The sequence below is a fragment of the Lynx canadensis genome, chromosome X (assembly GCF_007474595.2).
Source record: "Lynx canadensis isolate LIC74 chromosome X, mLynCan4.pri.v2, whole genome shotgun sequence".
NCBI lineage: Eukaryota > Metazoa > Chordata > Mammalia > Carnivora > Felidae > Lynx > Lynx canadensis.
Window position 1 is genome coordinate 59,568,998 of NC_044321.2, and position 12,252 is coordinate 59,581,249.

The following is a 12,252-nucleotide window of genomic DNA, read 5'->3' on the forward strand; positions in this document are numbered from 1 at the left end:
ATAAGCAAAATTGATAAACCTCTAGCCAGGCTTCTCAAAAAGAAAAGGGAGATGACCCAAATAGATAAAATCATGAATGAAAATGGAATTATTACAACCAATCCCTCAGAAATGCAAGCAATTATCAGAGAATCCTATGAAAAATTATATTACAACAAACTGGACAACCTGGAAGAAATGGACAATTCCTAAGTACCCACCCACTTCCAAAACTCAAATGGGAAGAAATAGAAAACTTGAACAGACCCATAACCAGCAAAGAAATTGTTCAGTTATCAAAAATCTCCCAACCAATAAGAGGCCGGGACAAAAAGGCTTCCCAGGGGTATTCTACCACACATTTAAAACATATATAATACCTATCCTCTTCAAGCTGTTCCAAAAATAGATACAGAAGGAAAACTTCCAGACTAATTCTATGAAGCCAGCATTACTCTGATTCCTAAACCAGACAGAGACCCAGAAAATAAAAAGAGAACTATAGGCCAATATTCCTGATGAATATGGATGCAAAATACTCAACAAGATACTAGCAAATCGAATTCAACAGCATATAAAAAGAATGATTCACCATGATCAAGTGGGATTCATTCCTGGGCTTCAGGGCTGGTTCAACGTTCACAAATCAATCAATGTGATATATCACGTTAATAAAAGTAAAGATAAGAACCATATGATCCTGTCAATGGATACAGAAAAAGCATTTGACAAAATTCAGCATCCTTTCTTAATAAAAACCCTCGAGAAAGTCGGGATAGAAGGAACATATTAAACATCATCAAAGCCATGTATGAAAATCCCACAGCTAATATCATTCTCAATGGGGAAAAACTAAGAGCTTTCCCCCTGAGACCAGGACACGACAGGGATGCCCACTCTCACCGCTGTTGTTTAACATAGTGTTGGAAGTGCTAGCATCAGCAATCAGACAACAAAAGGAAATCAAAGGTATCCAAATTGGCAAAGATGAAGTCAAGGTTTCACTTTTTGCAGATGACATGATATTATACATGGAAAATCCGATAGACTCCACCAGAAGTCTGCTAGAACTGATACATGAATTTAGCAAAGTTGCAGAATACAAAAATCAATGTACAGAAATCAGTTGCATTCTTATACACTAACAATGAAGCAACAGAAAGACAAATAAAGAAACTGATCCCATTCACAATTGCACCAAGAAGCATAAAATACCTAGGAATAGACCTAACCAAAGATGTAAAAGATCTGTATGCTGAAAAGTGTAGAAAGCTTATGAAGGAAATTGAAAAAGATATAAAAAAATGAGAAAACATTCCGTGCTTATGGATTGGAAGAATACATATTGTTAAAATGTCAATACTACCCGAAGCTATCTACATATTCAATGCAATCCCAATCAAAATTGCACCAGCATTCTTCTCGAAGCTAGAACAAGCAATCCTAAAATTCATATGGAACCACAAAAGGCCCGAATAGCCAAAGTAATTTTGAAGAAGAAGAAGACCAAAGCAGGAGGCATCACAATCCCAGACTTGAGCCTCTACTACAAAGCTGTCATCATCAAGACAGCATGGTATTGGCACAAAAACAGACACATAGGCCAATGGAATAGAATAGAAACCCCACAATTAGACCCACAGACGTATGGCCAACTTATCTTTGACAAAGCAGCAAAGAACATCCAATGGAAAAAAGACAGTCTCTTTAATAAATGGTGCTGGGAGAACTGGACAGCAACATGCAGAAGATTGAAACTAGACCACTTTCTCACACCATTCACAAAAATAAACTCAAAATGGATAAAGGACCTGAGTGTGAGACAGGAAACCATCAAACCCTAGAGGAGAAAGCAGAAAAAAACCTCTCTGACCTCAGCCGCAGCAATTTCTTACTTGACACATCCCCAAAGGCAAGGGAATTAAAAAGCAAAAATGAACTATTGGAACCTCATGAAGATAAAAAGCTTATGCACTGCAAAGGAAACAATCAACAAACTAAAAGACAACCAACAGCATGGGAAAAGATATTTGCAAATGACATATCGGACAAAGGGCTAGTATCCAAAATCTATAAAGAGCTCACCAAACTCCACACCTGAAAAACAAATAACCCAGTGAAGAAATGGGCAGAAGACATGAATAGACACTTCTCTAAAGAAGACATCCAGATGGCCAACAGGCACATGAAAAGATGCTCAACGTCACTCCTCATCAGGGAAATACAAATCAAAACCACACTGAGATACCACCTCACACCTGTCAGATTGGCTAAAGTGAACAAATCAGGAGACTATAGATGCTGGCGAGGATGTGAGAAACGGGAACCCTCTTGTACTGTTGGTGGGAATGCAAACTGGTGCAGTTGCTCTGGAAAACAGTGTGGAGGTTCCTCAAAAAATTAAAAATAGATCTACCCTACGAGCCAGCAATAGCACTGCTAGGAATTTATCCGAGGGATACAGGAGTGCTGATGCATAGGGGCACTTATATCCCAATGTTTATAGCAGCACTCTCAACAATAGCCAAATTATGGAAAGAGCCTAAATGTCTATCAACTGGTGAATGGATAAAGAAACTTGTTTATATACACAATGAAATACTACTTGGCAATGAGAAAGAATGAAATATGGCCTTTTGTAGCAACGTGGATGGAACTGGAGAGTGTTATGCTAAATGAAATAAGTCATACAGAGAAAGACACATACCATATGTTTTCACTCTTATGTGGATCCTGAGAAAGTTAACAGAAGACCATGGGGAGGGGAAGGGGAAAAAAAAAAGGTTAGAGAGGGAGGGAGGGAGGCAAAACCTAAGAGACTCTTAAAAACTGAGAACAAACTGAGGGTTGATGGGGGGTGGGCGGGAGAGGACGGTGGGTGATGGGTATTGAGGAGGGCACCTGTTGGGATGAGCACTGGGTGTTGTATGGAAACCAATTTGACATTAAATTTCATATTAAAAAAACCTGCACATAAATATTTATAGCAGCTGTATTCATAGTTGTCAAAATTTGGAAGCAAAAAAGATGGTTTTTATTAGGTGCATCAATGAATAAACTGTGGTACATCCATGCGATGCAATATTATTAAAAAGAAATGAGCTATCAAGACATGAAAAGACACGGAGGAATCTCAAATATATATTACTAAGTGAAAGAAGCCCATATTAAAAGGCCACATTCTGTGTAATTCCAACCCTATGACATTCTGGAAAAGGCGAAACTATGGACCCAGTGAAAGGATCAGTGGTTGCTAGGGGGTTGAAGAGGAGCAAGGGATGAATAGGCAAAGCACAAAGGTTAAGAGTCTCTTGTGGGTTTTTATCTGTCCCATACAAATTTTATGAGTGTTTTTTCTAGTTCTGTGAAGAACGATGTTGCTATTTTGATTGGGATTGCAGTGAATGTGTAGATTGTTTTGGGTAGTATCGACCTTTTAACAATATTTGTTCTTCCAATCCATGAGCATGAAATGTTTTTCCATTTCTTTGTGTCTTCAATTTCTTTCATAAGCTTTCTATAGTTCTCAGAGTACAGATCTTTTACCTCTTTGGTTAGGTTTATCCTACTATTCTTACAGAATTGTCTTTTGGGCACAGGATCACCACCTAAGTCACTAGGACGACTTTCAGTCTTAAGATTCCCCTGTGATATTTCCTCCTCATCGGTCTAATGTGATCCCCTCCACATCTCTGGTCTGGCCACTCTGGCCCTGAGACCTCTACTTGGAGCTGGAAAAACCAGTGACTGATTAAACTAAAACCCAACCAGGGACCATTTTCTTGGGAAGCTGGCTGTAAAGACTACTTGTGTTGAAATATTGCTTAGACCATGATGGATTTCTATCTTTATTATTTTTCATCAGTTTCCTCTATTAAGTTACAAAATTGGATAATTTCCCCTTGAAAAACTTTTCTGGTATTTTCCACGGGTTACAAATGGGAGTTTCCTCACAGCATGGCACGACGTTCACAGGCACAGCCCAGCATGGCTCTTCCCATGCCCTTCAGCCCACAGTCAATTTTTGTTTCCTAATTTTTGTAACTTTTATTGAGTAGATGTTTCTTCACTTGCTTTTTGCTTTTAGGAATATTTCCAGATGTCTAAACATTTTTAAAAATAATCTTTACTAGTTTCGCTGGAGAGCAACTAATGCTGTCATGCTAGAAGTCAATTTTTCAGAGTTCTGCCTTTAAACCTCTTTTATCTATCTATCTATCTATCTATCTATCTATCTATCTATCTATCTATCATCTCCACTCCCTTGATTTCATCCAGTCTTATGGCTTTAAATATCAACTAAACACTGATGATTCTCAAATTTACATCTCCTGCAAGGGACTTTCCCTCTAAATTTGTGCCATATATCCAACTTCCTAGTTAACATCTCCAGTTAGATATCTAATAGTCACCTCAGGCTTCACATTTTCAACATTGAACTATTGATCTATGCTTCATCCTAAATCCTGCTTTATTCAGTCTTCACTATCTCAGTAAATACAAATTCTAATCTCCCTATTGCTCTGGTCAGAAATCTTGGAGTCATTCTTGACTCTTTTCCTTCTCTCTCACTCCATATACAATCTCCTGGCAAAAATCATAGGCTTTATCCTTAACATATTTCAAGATTTGCCCACTTACCACCCTTTTCCACCAGATCCAAGATACTATTATCTCTTCCCTGGATTGTGTCAGTACCTTCCTAACTGGACTTCTTGCATCTAGACTCCTCATGGTTCTTTCTCCTAACATGCCAGAGTGATCCTGTTAAAACTTAAATCATCATATCATTTCTCTGCTTAAAATCATCTAATGTATTCTCATCTCAGAGAAGAATTTTATGCTCTTACAATGGCCAAAAAGGCTCCATAAGATCTGCACACCCATTCTCAGTTTACTCTGACCTCATCTGATATTGCTGCTACTCCTCACTCTGCTCTGTTCTTACTTTGCTCCTTAACACACCAACCTCACTTGACTTTGCTCCTTAACACACCAACCTCACTTGTACCTTGTAATCTTTGCACTTGTTATTGCCTCTGCCAGCAACACTTTTCTTAGGTATCTTCACAGATTCCTTCCTTTCCTTATTCAGGTCTTTCTCTTTAAGTCTTAATCTCATAAGGGCTTTTTCACCACCCCATTTAAAATTACTGTCTTCTTTCGTCATTACTTCTTATTTCCCTTACCTGCTTGCAATCATCTAACATAATGTATATTTCAATTATTTATTTTATATATTGTCTGTTTCCCTGCCAATAGACTATAAACTTCATGAGAACAGGGGTATTAGTCTGTTTTGTTCACCACCCAACAGCTAAGAATAGTGTCTGGCACAAAATTGATTCTTAATAAATACTTGTTGAAAGAATGAATACATTTTAACGGAGGGAGAGAGCATAAGGGCACTTTCTGGGATGGGAAAATGAGACATAAAAAGTGGTCTTGTGACCTTTTTATTTGCCTCACAAATTGATCACAAACAAACTTTGCTCTGGATTGAATGTTTGGGTCTCCTCAAATTTCATATGTTAAAGTCCTAATCCCCAATGTGATGGTACTTGGAGGTAGGGACCTTGGGAAGTAATTGAGTCATGAGTGTGGGGCCCTCATAAACGGGATTAGTACTCTTACATGAAGAAACATGAGAGAGATGATATCTCCTGTTCCTACCATGTGAGGACACAGCAAATAGGCAGACATCTGCAAACCAGGAAGAGGGCTCTCACCAGAACCCAACCACTCAAACACTCTGATCTTGGACATCCAGCCTCCAGAACCGCGGGAAATAAGATTCTGCTTTTTAAGCCACCCGGTCTATGGTATCTTGTTATAGCAGTCACTGACTAAGGAAGGCATGTATGTGAGCTCATATGTGCCTCAGTGTCAGTGCTGCTTCCCTCTCACCCATAATCCAGTCAAGTTATTAGGTATTTAATCTGTAAATCATGATTTGGGCCATGGCATTTTTTGGCCATGGACACAGTATCCTCTCACCAGATCTAGACAAACTGGCGGATTTACAATCCTCTCCAAATTCTGCCAACTATTGTAGTCACATGCCTTTGATTACATATATATATATATATATATATATATATATATATATATATGGATAAGAGTGGTGGGGGTGGTATTTGAAATACAACTTGTGGGCCTGGAGTAATATCCATACTTCAGCCACACTCATTACTTTGCTCAGAACTTCAGTATCCTACTCAAGGATCTTCCACAGCCATTGTGTAAATATCTTATTAATAAGATTTGCAAGGGGCCCCAAAGCCCTATTTCCATATTTACTGAATAAAGATCCTGGGTCCCAGAGAGGGGAAGAAACTCGCCCAACGTCCTATAAATAAAAAATAAGAGAAATTGAAATCCTTTCTTCTTGACTCCTTGTCTGATGTTCTTTTAAGCAGTAGACGTTGAATTGCCTCTTGTGGGATGTTCCAATTGCAGAGAAATTCTACAGTCAACAGAAATATTGTAACAGAAGCTGGATGCAATACAATACATGGTGCCAGAGTATTTCATCTCAGTAATAGTTAAGGGATGTGTTGGAATTTTTTGCAAACAAGTGCATATTAGTTTATAGTCTTCAGAATTCTTTTTAACTAATCAAAGGCGGAACACATTTAATTAATCTTGTCAATCCATTTCACTGATAACTAGGCCTGATACTGCAATTTACAAAGTAGGGGTTTAATCAGCTGTAGCATTGCTTCTTTATATATTTTTAACAGTTTGAAGTATGAGTTCACACAGACATTTTGAGAGTGGGGTTATTTGGAATTCTATTTCTCTCTGTAATAGGTTAGGTGCCTTTGGAAATAAGTTCCAAGGTAGTGATTTGTGTATAAGAAGTTTAATAGGGAGTGCACTTTGAGAACAACGCTTGAGAAGGATTAAAAGAAGTAGGATTGTAGAGGAAGAAGTTGCAACAGGAGACTCAGCCAACTTTAGAGGAGCTCTGGGGTTGAATGGCCTTCCAGAGATATTTCATATTGAAGCAAGGATGCTTGCTTAGTCTTTATTTTGTTCTTATGTTTTATTATTATTTATTTTTCTTTTTTTAAAAAATATTTATATATTTTTGAGAGAGAGACAGAAAGACAGAGCATGAGCAGGGGAGGGGCAGAGAGAGAGGGAGACACAGAAATTGAAGCAAGCTCAGGCTCCAGACTGTTAGTGTGGAGGCCTAAATGGGGCTCAAAGCCACGAACTGTGATTATTACCTGAGCCAAAGTCAGATGCTTAACCGACTAAGCCACCCAGGCGTCCCTATTTTTATTTATTTTTCTTCCAAGATGTTATTTAAATTCAAGTTAACATATAGTGCAGCATTGGTTTCAGGTGCAGAATTTAGTGATTCATCACTTACGTATGGCACCCCGTGCTCATCACAACAAGTGCCGTCCTTAATGCCCATCACCCATTTAGCCCATCCCACCAACCATTTCCCCTCCAGCCACCCTAAGTATTTTGTCTATGGTTAAGAGTCTCTTGTGGTTTGCTTCCCTCTCTGTTTTTATTTTTCCTTCCCCTACCCTATGTTCTTCTGTTTTGTTTCTTAAGTTCCACATATGAGTGAAATCATATGGTATTTGTCTTTCTCTGATGGACTTATTTCACTTAGCATGTTAATACACTCTAGCTCCATCAACATTGTTGCAAATGGCAAGATTTCATTATTTTTGATAGCTAATATTCCTTTATATATATCACATCTTTATCAATTCATCAGTTGATGGACATTTGGGCTCTTTCCATAATTTTGCTATTGTTGATAGTGCTGCTATAAACATTGGGGTGTATGTGGCCCTTTGAGTCAGCATTTTTGTATCTTTTGGATAAATACCTAGTAGAGCAGTTCCTGGGTCATAGAGTAGTTCCACTTTTAACTTTTTGAGGAACCTCCATACTGTTTTCCAGAGTGGCTGCACCAGTTGGTTTTCCCATCATCACTGTAAGAGTGTTCCCCTTTCTCTACATCCTTGCCAACATCTGTTGTTTCCTGAGCTTTAATTTTAGCCATTCTGACAGGTGTGAGGTGGTATCTCATGGTGATTTTGATTTGTATTGCCATGATGGTGAGTGATGTGGAGCATCTTTTCATGTGTCTGTCACCCATTTGGATGTCTTCTTTGGCAAAGTGTCTATTCATGTCCATGGCCTATTTCTTCACTGGATTATTTGTTTTATGGGCATTAAGTTTTATAAGTTCATTATAGATTTTGGATACTAACCCTTTATCCAATATATCACTTGCAAATATCTTCTCTCATTCTGTACGTTGACTTAGTTTTGTTGATTGTTTCCTTCGCAGAAGGACCAGTATGTGATTTATTCTGGAGAATCTTCCATGTCCACTAGAAAATAATGTGTATTCTGTTGCTTTACTATGAAATGTTCTGAATGTATCTGTTGAGTCCATTGGGAAACTGGACTACTTTCTTACACCAAACATACAAAAAAATTCAAAATGGAAAAACACCTAAATGTGAGACAGGAAACCATAAAAAATCCCATAGGAGAAATCCCATAGGAGAAAACAGGCAGCAAGCAACCTCTTTGATCTTGGCCACAGCATTTCTTACTTGACATGCCTGTGAAGGCAAGGGAAATAAAAGCAAAAATGAACTATTGGGACCTCATCAAGATAAAAAGGTTCTGTACAGCGAAGGAAACAACAAAACTAAAAGGCAACTGATATTTGCAAATGACATATTGGGTAAAGGGTTAGTATCCAAAATCTATAAAGAACTTATCAAACTCAACCCCCAAAAAACTAATAATCCAGTTGAGAAATGGATAGAAGATATGAATAGACACTTTCCGAAGAAGACATCCAGATGGCTAACAGACACATGAAAAGATGCTCAAAATCACTCGTCATTAGGGAAATACAAATCAAAATCACAATGAGATACCACCTCATGCCTGTCAGAATGGCTGAAATTAACAACTCAGTCAACAACAACAGATGTTGGCGAGGGTGCAGAGAAAGGCAAACAGTTTAGCACTGCTGGTGAGAATGCCAACTGGTGCAGCCACTCTGGAAAACAGTATGGAGGTTCCTCAAAAAATTAAAAAGAGAACTCCCCTAAGACCCAGCAATTGCACTACTAGGTATTTACCCAAAGGATACAAACATGATGATTTGAGGGACACATGCACCACAATGTTTATAGCAGCACTATCAATAATAGCCAAATTATGGAAAGAGCCCAAACATCCATCAATCGATGAATGGATAAAGAAGAAGAATGGAATATTACTTGGAGTTCAAAAAGAATGAAAGCTTGCCATCTGCAAAAACATGCATGAAACCAGAGTGTATTGTGTTAAGTGAAATAAGTCAGTTAGAGAAAGTCAAATATCATATGATTTCACTCATATGTGGAATTTAAGAAATAAAATAGATGCACATAGGAGAAGGGAAGGAAAAGTAAAATAAGATAAAAACAGAGAGGGAAGCAAACCACAAGAGACTCTTAAACATAGACAAGAAAACAAGGGTTGCTGGAGGGGAGGTGGTTTGTGGGATGGGCTAAATGAGTGATGGGAATTAAGGAGGGCATTTGTGATGAGCACTGGTGCTATATGTAAGTGATGAATCACTTAATTCTATTCCTGAAACCAATACTACACTATATGTTAACTAACTTGAATTTAAATGTTAAAATAGTGGCCCAGTTTTCCTAGCACCATTTGCTAAAGAGACTTTTCCATTGGATAATTTTTCCTACTTTGTCAAAGATTAGTTGACCATATAGTTATGGGCCTATTTCTGGGTTCTTTTCTATTCCTTTGATCTATGTCTGCTTTTGTGCCAGTACCGTACTGTCTTGATGATTACAACTTTGTAATACAGCTTGAAGTTCAGAATTGTGGTGCTTCCTGCTTTGGTTTTCTTTTTCAATGTTACTTTGGCTAGTTGGGGTCTCTTCTGGTTCCATACAGTTTTAGAATTGTTTGTTCCAGCTCTTTGAAAAATGTTGGTGTTATTTTGATAGGGATTGCATTGAATGTGTAGATTGCTTTGGGTAGAATAGACATTTTAATAGTATTTGTTTTTCCAATCTATAAGCATGGAATATATTTCCATTTCTTTGTGTCATCTTCAATTTCTTAAATTAGTATTCTATAGTTTTCAGAGTACAGATCTTTTACCTCTTTAGTTAGGTTTATTCCTAGGTGTCTTATGGTTTCAGTGCAATTGTAAATGGGATCAATTCCTTGATTTCTCTTTTTGCTCTTTCAATATTGGTGTATAGAAATGCAACAGATTTCTGTACATTGATTTTGTATACTGCGACTTTACTGAATTTGTGTACCAGTTCTAGCAATTGTTTGGTGGAGTCTTTTGGGTTTTTTATATACAGTAAAAAGTCACCTGCAGATAGTAAGATTTTGACTTCTTCCTTGAAGATTTGTATGCCTTTTAGTTATTTTTGCTGTCTGATTGCTGAGGTTAGGACTTCTAGTAGTATATTGAACAACAGTCACGTGAGTGGACATCTCTATTGCGTTTCTGACCTTTGTGGGAAAGCTCTCAGTTTTTCCCCATTAAGGATGATATTACCTGTGGGCCTTTCATATATGGCCTCTATGATGTTGAGATATGTTTTGTCAAGAGGGCTGAGTCTTTGTATCCTCACCTAGCGTTATCAATAGATGCAGGCTGTTCTGGAGACGAGAAGGGGGTGTGCGTAACATTGAGTGGGGAAGATCCTTCATAACAGGACAGTTACTGGCAAGGGAATAAGTTATGAGGCTGGACCCAGACCCACAATATTCTAGGCAGCTGTGGGAGAGTATTTGGGTTTTCATGGGGGATGAGGGTGGCACAGCATAGTATTATTTACTACATTTTCCATCCTTTAGATTTTGGTCCTCTCCCACTCCCCCACCAGTCATCCTCAAATGGTTTTTTTCACTAATTCCTTGTCTTACTCTTTGCACAATTAAGCTTATAGCAAGGTCCAGCAGATTGGACTCAATTTCTCTCATCTGTAAAACGGGAATCATAATACTGAGCCTAACTACTCCACGATGTTGAATGAGATAGCCTATATGTAAGTACTTTCCAAAGGCACTATGTAAATGCATGTGAAGGAGTTCTATTGATACAAGCAATTGGTTTCTTGCTTCCCATAATTTCAGGGATTATATCAAACTTAGAGCTCAAAACCTAAAATAAAGTTTATAATCATCTCAATTTCTACAGGAAAATTTTCCAGCTTTTGCTTTATCAGGCTTTGTAACTCCATAAAAATGTAAGCAAGAGAGCTAAATTCAAATTTGTCAATTCTGCTGCTAGTATCTTTGGTGTAGGTCTCCATCCTGCTTAATATTGTCCTTTGGTTTCCATGACCTCTCTGACCATGGAGAATATCAAGATCTTCACACATTTTTCTTTGTATCTGTTTTAGCACCTAGCAACGTGCCTGGCATATAGTAATGGCTCAACTAGTATTCGTTAATTGAATGAATGATTTCATAGTTCTGCAGGTGTGTGTAAAGAAGGCTGGATTTGAAGTCAAAAGACTGGGGTTTCTGTATTGGCTCTGCTTCTTTTTGGATATGTGATCCTGGACAAGTCACTTTAGGAAAAAAGAATCACACAGATATTATCTATAAATGGGGACTGGTAATCCTTAAGTTTTTTTTTTTTAAATTAAAATGAGAGAATGTATAGAAGCTCTTTGTAAACTACGACCCACCAAATTTTAGGTGTTATGATTAATCATTAGTGAATTGTGCTTTTAGTAGCATCTTAAATAACTAGATACATAAATTTGCTAATGATTATTGGTTAATATAAGTAAGCATATATGTGGGTATTTCCTATAAGAGTGAAACACAAGACACACTGGCAATTGTACTGTTCTAATTCCTATTCTGTGGCATTGTCAACAACGCCATTTGCCTGATGAGACACTAGACAAATATGACTACAGTGCAGTTTTGGTCTTGGAAGACCATTTTAAACACCATTTTAAATTCATTACTGCATTTCAATTACTGATAATGAAACAATAATGTACTGCAGTGTTTTCCTTTAGAGCACCCATTGGTAAAGTAGCCAGATTTGGCTTTGAAGTCCAGAGATGCTTTGAACTGCATTCTGTGCTAGGTGCAAAGATGCACAAGCTTTCAAAAGTGACTGGGATTATAATCCTAGGCTGCAATTCTTATCATCAAATCAAATTTAAACTCGATAATTACAGCTAATAGTGTACTGACCTATAGGGTCAGGAACAAAGGAGA